Here is a 9,568-nt window from a genome sequence, read left to right as displayed (position 1 = left end):
TCTCTAGGCCACTTCTTAGTGGGCGAAAGACCGTCCATATCTCAGCGTTGGGCTCCCCGACCACTGAGCAGAACCGCTCAAAATCCGAGGAAAATAATTCACCGACAAGAACCCCTCAGCGGGCCGTGCCGGAGAACACCTTCCCCGGAGACTCAAGGTGCTCCCTTAAGGCAAAAACCCTAAGGGAGCGAACTCAAAAACTCACACCCAGGATAACAGCAACAGCCGAACCTCAGTTTACTTCCTCGGTTCAGCATTGCTAATTGTTACCCTGGAAGTCCTGATTAGTAAGTAAAGGGTAAAATCTCAAAAAATCGGACGATCTCCAGGCCACTCCATAGTGGGCGAAAGACCGTCCATGTCTCAGCGTTGGTTCCACTCATTGACGGCCGCCCCGTCCAAGCACCCCGACGGGCTCTCCGTTTAAGCAGAACCGCTCAGCGTTGGTTCCACTCAGTGTCGGCCGCCCCATCCTAGCACCCCGATGGGCTCCCCGACTCCTGAGCAGAACCGCTCAAATTCCGAGGAAAATAATTCACCGACAAGAACCCCTCAGCGGGCCCTGCCGGAGAACACCTTCCCCAGAGACTCAAGGTGCCCCCTTAAGGCAAAAACCCTAAGGGAGCGAACTCAAAAACTCACACCCAGGATAACAGCAACAGCCGAACCTCAGTTTACTTCCTTGGTTCAGCATTGCTAATTGTTACCCTGATTAGTAAGTAAAGGGTAAAATCTCAAAAAATCGGACGATCTCTAGGCCACTCCATAGTGGGCGAAAGACCGTCCTTGTCTCAGCGTTGGTTCCACTCATTGACGGCCGCCCCGTCCAAGCACCCCGACGGGCTCCCCGTTTAAGCAGAACCGCTCAGCGTTGGTTCCACTCAGTGTCGGCCGCCCCATCCTAGCACCCCGATGGGCTCCCCGACTCCTGAGCAGAACCGCTCAAATTCCGAGGAAAATAATTCACCGACAAGAACCCCTCAGCGGGCCGTGCCGGAGAACACCTTCCCAGGAGACTCAAAGTGCTCCCTTAGGGCAAAAACCGTAAGGGAGCGAACTCAAAAACTCATCACCCAGGATAACAGCAACAGCCGAACCTCAGTTTACTTCCTCGGCTCAGCATTGCTATTTGTTACCCTGGTTAGTAAGTAAAGGGTAAAATCTCAAAAAAACGGACGATCTCTAGGCCACTTCTTAGTGGGCGAAAGACCGTCCATATCTCAGCGTTGGTTCCACTCAGTGACGGGCTCCCCGACCACTGAGCAGAACCGCTCAAATTCCGAGGAAAATAATTCACCGGCAAGAACCCCTCAGCGGGCCTTGCAGGAGAACACCTTCCCCGGAGACTCAAAGTGCTCCCTTAAGGCAAAAACCCTAAGGGAGCGAACTCAAAAACTCACACCCAGGATAACAGCAACAGCCGAACCTCAGTTTACTTCCTCGGTTCAGCATTGCTATTTGTTACCCTGGAAGTCCTAAAAAGGACTATATTCTTCAACTCCCTGGATCTTATTTTGAATTAATTGTTATATAAGTCCTTATAAGGACTGGCTTAAAGGGGCGAAGCAAGAATGCTTTTCATATTCCCCGTTATCTGTAGAGGACAGTGTAGGAATAAGGTGTTATTGAGCTATTAAAGCTCTGATCATGGCAGGAGGGTAACAGCAATAGCCGAGCCTCAGTTAGAACTTCATTGGCTACAGCATTGCCATCCATTACCCTCCAAGGGTATTGGATTGAATGAATCAATCACCGACTATGTAAGTAAAGGTGAAATCTCAAAAATACGGACGATCTCTAGGCCACTCCATAGTGGGCGAAAGACCGTCCTAATCTCAGCGTTGGTTCCACTCAGTGACGGGCTCCCCGACCACTGAGCAGAACCGCTCAAATTCCGAGGAAAATAATTCACCGACAAAGCCCCTCAGCGGGCCGTGCCGGAGAACACCTTCCCCGGAAACTCAAAGTGCTCCCTTAAGGCAAAAACCTTAAGAGAGCGAACTCAAAAACTCATCGCCCAAGTGGGTAAGAGCAACAGCCGAACCTCAGTTAAACTTCATTGGTACAGCTTTGCGTTGCTATCCATCACCCCCAAGGGCATTAATGAATCAATCACCGCATCTCACGGTCGATTGATTCACCCTGAATTAATTGTTGTAAAAAATGAAAATTATTTCAAGCTTGCAATACAAATTAATAAAAGGTGTCTTTGCATAGAGAACAATTTCTAATAGTTAAACTTTTAAATATCTAAATATAAAATGAATTACTGATTGCTTTTATAAACAACATACATTTTCATACTTTAGAATACAAAATAATGCAAAATTACTGATTTAAATGACATTTGGCAGATACTGAACTCACAACTAACAATCAGGATCATGATATTATAGGCACATACTAAATGTATTACCTCAATAAAACTGCCTTAAAATATTCAACCTCAAACTACTAATTGAGAAAAGAAGCAAATTCAACTTAGAAACGCAGCTAGTATTTATAGATTATAAAAAAAACTTTGGACAAGATAGACAGATGTTAACAATTCTTTGATATACTAAAAACCATTTGTCTATAAATTTATTCACCGCCCTCTACAGGCTACATAAGAAAACAATAATAAGCATAGAGGCGAGAACAAAACATTTGAAGTAACAGGAAGTCTTAGACAAAGCTGTCCTCTATTTCTAATATTATTTGGAATATATATGAATGAAATAAGCAAAGAATGAAGGTTAACCACCAAAGAAGAAATTCAAATAGAAGTAATTTTATCTTAGATACTTTTTGCAGACAACTAAGTATAATATTTAGAACAATGTGCACGCCACAAAAAGCTATATATAAACTGCAATTAATGATAAAACAATATAATATGCCAATCTCTCTCAAGGGGAAAACAAACTAAAACTGTGGCATTGCATTCAAAGGAAAAATTCTCATTAATTATTTGGGCTAGGAATTAAGTTACAAAGAAGATCGGAATTTGATAACAAAATAATCACACTAAACAACTTGATTTTAGTAACTGGAAGTAGCTTGGTGTTTTACTTTTGAAAATTACCTAAAAATCAACAAACAAAATAGTGTATTTCATGACAGTTTATGTAATTTCCATTTTTTTCCGCATTTCTATTGTTGTCCTCAAGAGGTCGCTTCTATCTGTTTGTCCTCGATAAAAAAAAAATATCGCAACTACGAAGATTTCAAATATGAGCGGGTATGTACGCTCGACACAAATAATAAAGAGAGCTGAAAGTTATTTCACCATCTTGTAGCAGAAAAATGTTTCGACAAAGTGACTTATTATTTCGAACCAATTCTTGTATTGTAGAAACAGATCTCGGGTAGAATAGCGTGGAGAGGAAAAAAAACCTTTCAAAGGCATGCATTTTGTTCGACATTTCTTTACTGTAAATAACGGTACTAAAAGAGAAACAAAAGCCTATTTTGATATACTTAAGAGGAAAAGTAACGTATCTTACTTCCTATTATAAGAAAGAAAGGTGATAAGCAAGAAAAAGAGTCGAATTGGTCATAGAGATCTCAAGTAGTATGTCCGTATTTGCTTCGCTAGCGATAGCATATACTCCACCCGATTTAGAAATCACTGTGGTCATGCCGAATATAACGTGCAGAATCTGATGACTGACAGTGCGTTTAAACAAGAGTCTGTGGCACCATCTAAACCTTCTTGTCCTCCTTTGCTACATTTTGTGTCCATTATTATCTTAAACTGTTGATAGTTGAGAGAGTGAAACTTTACAGTTGGTGAGAAATGTAGGTCAATCGTTCTTGGACAATTGATTTCGGTGTACTAAAGGTCGCAAAAGAGTCATCACTTCATGACAATTGTCATCTTTCTCAGTCGTATTATATGACCAAAATGGACACCAGGTGTGTTTATGTTATAAGTTTATTATAATCACTGATGTTCTTAAAATGAAAAAAAAAAAAACAACTGATAATACGAATAGATTATGTATATAAAAAGGTGTAAAGAAAATTATTTTTAAAAATAAAATTAGTTTAACTAAAATTTAGAAAGCATAAAGGAGAAATAATAAAGATAATCAGTCAACACCTTTCTGATTTTATTATTTTAGATTATATATTCTAAACTTGCAAAGAAGGTAAGTGGTAGGTGAAGAATAATCAATCGATCATGAGATGCGGTAGATTGATTTTATATGAGATGCCCATATAGGGTAACGGATGGCAATGCTGAACCAATGAAGTTCAACTGAGGTTCGGCTGTTGCTGTTATCCTGGGTAAATGAGTTCGCTCTCTTAGGTTTTGCCCTAAGGGAGCACTTTGAGTCTCGGGGAAAGTGTTCTCCTGGCACGGCCCGCTGAGGGGTACTTGCCGGTGAATTATTTTCCTCGGAATGTGAGCGGTTCTGCTCGGTACTCGAGTTTCACTGAGTAGAACCAACGCTGAGATTTGGACGGTCTTTCGCCCACTATGGAGTGGCCTAGAGATCGTCCGATATTTTTGAGATATCACCTTTACTTACACATACGGTGATTGATTTTAATGAGATGCCCATATAGGGTAACGGATGGCAATGCTGAACCAATGAAGTTTAACTGAGGTTCGGCTGTTGCTGTTATCCTGGGTAAATGAGTTCGCTCTCTTAGGTTTTGCCCTAAGGGAGCACTTTGAGTCTCCGGGGAAAGTGTTCTCCGGCACGGCCCGCTGAGGGGTACTTGCCGGTGAATTATTTTCCTCGGAATGAGAGCGATTCTGCTCGGTACTCGACTTTCACTGAGTAGAACCAACGCTGAGATTTGGACGGTCTTTCACCCACGAATGAGTGGCCTAGAGATCGTCCGATATTTTTGAGATATCACCTTTACTTACACATACGGTGATTGATTTTAATGAGATGCCCATATAGGGTAACGGATGGCAATGCTGAACCAATGAAGTTTAACTGAGGTTCGGCTGTTGCTGTTATCCTGGGTAAATGAGTTCGCTCTCTTAGGTTTTGCCCTAGGGGAGCACTTTGAGTCTCCGGGGAAAGTGTTCTCTGGCACGGCCCGCTGAGGGGTACTTGCCGGTGAATTATTTTCCTCGGAATATGAGCGGTTCTGCTGGGTACTCGAGTTTCACTGAGTAGAACCAACGCTGAGCTTTGGACGGTCTTTCGCCCACGAATGAGTGGCCTAGAGATCGTCCGATATTTTTGAGATATCACCTTTACTTACACATACGGTGATTGATTTTAATGAGATGCCCATATAGGGTAACGGATGGCAATGCTGAACCAGTGAAGTTTAACTGAGGTTCGGCTGTTGCTGTTATCCTGGGTAAATGAGTTCGCTCTCTTAGGTTTTGACCTAAGGGAGCACTTTGAGTCTCCGGGGATAGTGTTCTCCGGCACGGCCCACTGAGGGGTACTTGTCGGTGAATTATTTTCCTCGGAATGTGAGCGGTTCTGCTCGGTAATCGAGTTTCACTGAGTAGAACCAACGCTGAGATTTGGACGGTCTTTCGCCCACGAATGAGTGGCCTAGAGATCGTCCGATATTTTTGAGATATCACCTTTACTTACACATACGGTGATTGATTTTATATGAGATGCCCATATAGGGTAACGGATGGCAATGCTGAACCAATGAAGTTTAACTGAGGTTCGGCTGTTGCTGTTATCCTGGGTAAATGAGTTCGCTCTCTTAGGTTTTGCCCTAAGGGAGCACTTTGAGTTACCGGGGAAAGTGTTCTCCGGCACGGCCCGCTGAGGGGTGCGTCCCGGTGAATTATTTTCTTCGGAATGAGCGGATCTACTCGGTAATCGAGTTTCACTGAGTAGAACCAACGCTGAGATTTGGACGGTCTTTCGCCCACTATGGAGTGGCCTAGAGATCGTCCGATATTTTTGAGATATCACCTTTACTTACACATACGGTGATTGATTTTATTATGAGATGCCCATATAGGGTAACGGATGGCAATGCTGAACCAATGAAGTTTAACTGAGGTTCGGCTGTTGCTGTTATCCTGGGTAAATGAGTTCGCTCTCTTAGGTTTTGCCTAAGGGAGCACTTTGAGTCTCCGAGGAAAGTGTTCTCCGGCACGGCCCGCTGAGGGGTACTTGCCGGTGAATTATTTTCTTCGGAATGAGCGGTTCTGCTCGGTACTCGAGTTTCACTGAGTAGAACCAACGCTGAGATTTGGACGGTCTTTCGCCCACGAATGAGTGGCCTAGAGATCGTCCGATATTTTTGAGATATCACCTTTACTTACACATACGGTTATTGATTTTATTATGAGATGCCCATATAGGGTAAGGGATGGCAATGCTGAACCAATGAAGTTTAACTGAGGTTCTGCTGTTGCTGTTATCCTGGGTAAATGAGTTCGCTCTCTTAGGTTTTGACCTAAGGGAGCACTTTGAGTCTCCGGGGAAAGTGTTCTCCGGCACGGCCCGCTGAGGGGTACTTGTCGGTGAATTATTTTCCTCGGAATGTGAGCGGTTCTGCTCGGTAATCGAGTTTCACTGAGTAGAACCAACGCTGAGATTTGGACGGTCTTTCGCCCACTATGGAGTGGCCTAGAGATCGTCCGATATTTTTGAGATATCACCTTTACTTACACATACGGTGATTGATTTTATTATGAGATGCCCATATAGGGTAACGGATGGCAATGCTGAACCAATGAAGTTTAACTGAGGTTCGGCTGTTGCTGTTATCCTGGGTAAATGAGTTCGCTCTCTTAGGTTTTGCCCTAAGGGAGCACTTTGAGTCTCCGGGGAAAGTGTTCTCCGGCACGGCCCGCTGAGGGGTACTTGCCGTTGAATTATTTTCTTCGGAATAAGCGGTTCTGCTCGGTACTCGAGTTTCACTGAGTAGAACCAACGCTGAGATTTGGACGGTCTTTCGCCCACGAATGAGTGGTCTAGAGATCGTCCGATATTTTTGAGATATCACCTTTACTTACACATACGGTGATTGATTTTATATGAGATGCCCATATAGGGTAACGGATGGCAATGCTGAACCAATGAAGTTTAACTGAGGTTCGGCTGTTGCTGTTATCCTGGGTAAATGAGTTCGCTCTCTTAGGTTTTGCCCTAAGGGAGCACTTTGAGTCTCCGGGGAAAGTGTTCTCCGGCACGGCCCGCTGAGGGGTACTTGCCGGTGAATTATTTTCCTCGGAATGTGAGCGGTTCTGCTCGGTATTCGAGTTTCACTGAGTAGAACCAACGCTGAGATTTGGACGGTCTTTCACCCACGAATGAGTGGCCTAGAGATCGTCCGATATTTTTGAGATATCACCTTTACTTACACATACGGTGATTGATTTTAATGAGATGCCCATATAGGGTAACGGATGGCAATGCTGAACCAATGAAGTTTAACTGAGGTTCGGCTGTTGCTGTTATCCTGGGTAAATGAGTTCGCTCTCTTAGGGTTTGCCCTAAGGGAGCACTTTGAGTCTCCGGGGAAAGTGTTCTACGGCACGGCCCGCTGAGGGGTACTTGCCGGTGAATTATTTTCCTCGGAATGTGAGCGGTTCTGCTCGGTACTCGAGTTTCACTGAGTAGAACCAACGCTGAGCTTTGGACGGTCTTTCGCCCACGAATGAGTGGCCTAGAGATCGTCCGATATTTTTGAGATATCACCTTTACTTACACATACGGTGATTGATTTTAATGAGATGCCCATATAGGGTAACGGATGGCAATGCTGAACCAGTGAAGTTTAACTGAGGTTCGGCTGTTGCTGTTATCCTGGGTAAATGAGTTCGCTCTCTTAGGTTTTGACCTAAGGGAGCACTTTGAGTCTCCGGGGTAAGTGTTCTCCGGCACGGCCCGCTGAGGGGTACTTGTCGGTGAATTATTTTCCTCGGAATGTGAGCGGTTCTGCTCGGTAATCGAGTTTCACTGAGTAGAACTAACGCTGAGATTTGGACGGTCTTTCGCCCACGAATGAGTGGCCTAGAGATCGTCCGATATTTTTGAGATATCACCTTTACTTACACATATGGTGATTGATTTTATATGAGATGCCCATATAGGGTAACGGATGGCAATGCTGAACCAATGAAGTTAAACTGAGGTTCGGCTGTTGCTGTTATCCTGGGTAAATGAGTTCGCTCTCTTAGGTTTTGACCTAAGGGAGCACTTTGAGTTACCGGGGAAAGTGTTCTCCGTCGCGGCCCGCTGAGGGGTACGTGCCGGTGAATTATTTTCTTCGGAATGAGCGGTTCTGCTCGGTACTCGAGTTTCACTGAGTAGAACCAACGCTGAGATTTGGACGGTCTTTCGCCCACGAATGAGTGGCCTAGAGATCGTCCGAAATTTTTGAGATATCACCTTTACTTACACATACAGTGATTGATTTTATTATGAGATGCCCATATAGGGTAACGGATGGCAATGCTGAACCAATGAAGTTTAACTGAGGTTCGGCTGTTGCTGTTATCCTGGGTAAATGAGTTCGCTCTCTTAGGTTTTGCCCTAAGGGAGCACTTTGAGTTACCGGGGAAAGTGTTCTCCGGCACGGCCCGCTGAGGGGTGCGTGCCGGTGAATTATTTTCTTCGGAATGAGCGGATCTACTCGGTAATCGAGTTTCACTGAGTAGAACCAACGCTGAGATTTGGACGGTCTTTCGCCCACGAATGAGTGGCCTAGAGATCGTCCGATATTTTTGAGATATCACCTTTACTTACACATACGGTGATTGATTTTATTATGAGATGCCCATATAGGGTAACGGATGGCAATGCTGAACCAATGAAGTTTAACTGAGGTTCGGCTGTTGCTGTTATCCTGGGTAAATGAGTTCGCTCTCTTAGGTTTTGCCCTGACGGAGCACTTTGAGTCTCCGGGGAAAGTGTTCTCCTGGCACGGCCCGCTGAGGGGTACTTGCCGGTGAATTATTTTCCTCGGAATGTGAGCGGTTCTGCTCGGTACTCGAGTTTCACTGAGTAGAACCAACGCTGAGATTTGGACGGTCTTTCGCCCACTATGGAGTGGCCTAGAGATCGACCGATATTTTTGAGATATCACCTTTACTTACACATACGGTGATTGATTTTATTATGAGATGCCCATATAGGGTAACGGATGGCAATGCTGAACCAATGAAGTTTAACTGAGGTTCGGCTGTTGCTGTTATCCTGGGTAAATGAGTTCGCTCTCTTAGGTTTTGCCCTGAGGGAGCACTTTGAGTCTCCGGGGAAAGTGTTCTCCTGGCACGGCCCGCTGAGGGCTACTTGCCGGTGAATTATTTTCCTCGGAATGTGAGCGGTTCTGCTCGGTACTCGAGTTTCACTGAGTAGAACCAACGCTGAGATTTGGACGGTCTTTCGCCCACTATGGAGTGGCCTAGAGATCGACCGATATTTTTGAGATATCACCTTTACTTACACATACGGTGATTGATTTTATTATGAGATGCCCATATAGGGTAACGGATGGCAATGCTGAACCAATGAAGTTTAACTGAGGTTCGGCTGTTGCTGTTATCCTGGGTAAATGAGTTCGCTCTCTTAGGTTTTGCCCTAAGGGAGCACTTTGAGTCTCCGGGGAAAGTGTTCTCGGGCACGGCCCG

This window comes from Typopeltis vanoorti, chromosome 9 (genome assembly GCF_054136105.1).
Source record: "Typopeltis vanoorti isolate ZY-2024b chromosome 9, IOZ_Tvanoo_1.0, whole genome shotgun sequence".
Taxonomy (NCBI): domain Eukaryota; kingdom Metazoa; phylum Arthropoda; class Arachnida; order Uropygi; family Thelyphonidae; genus Typopeltis; species Typopeltis vanoorti.
This window is presented reverse-complemented; position numbering follows the sequence as displayed.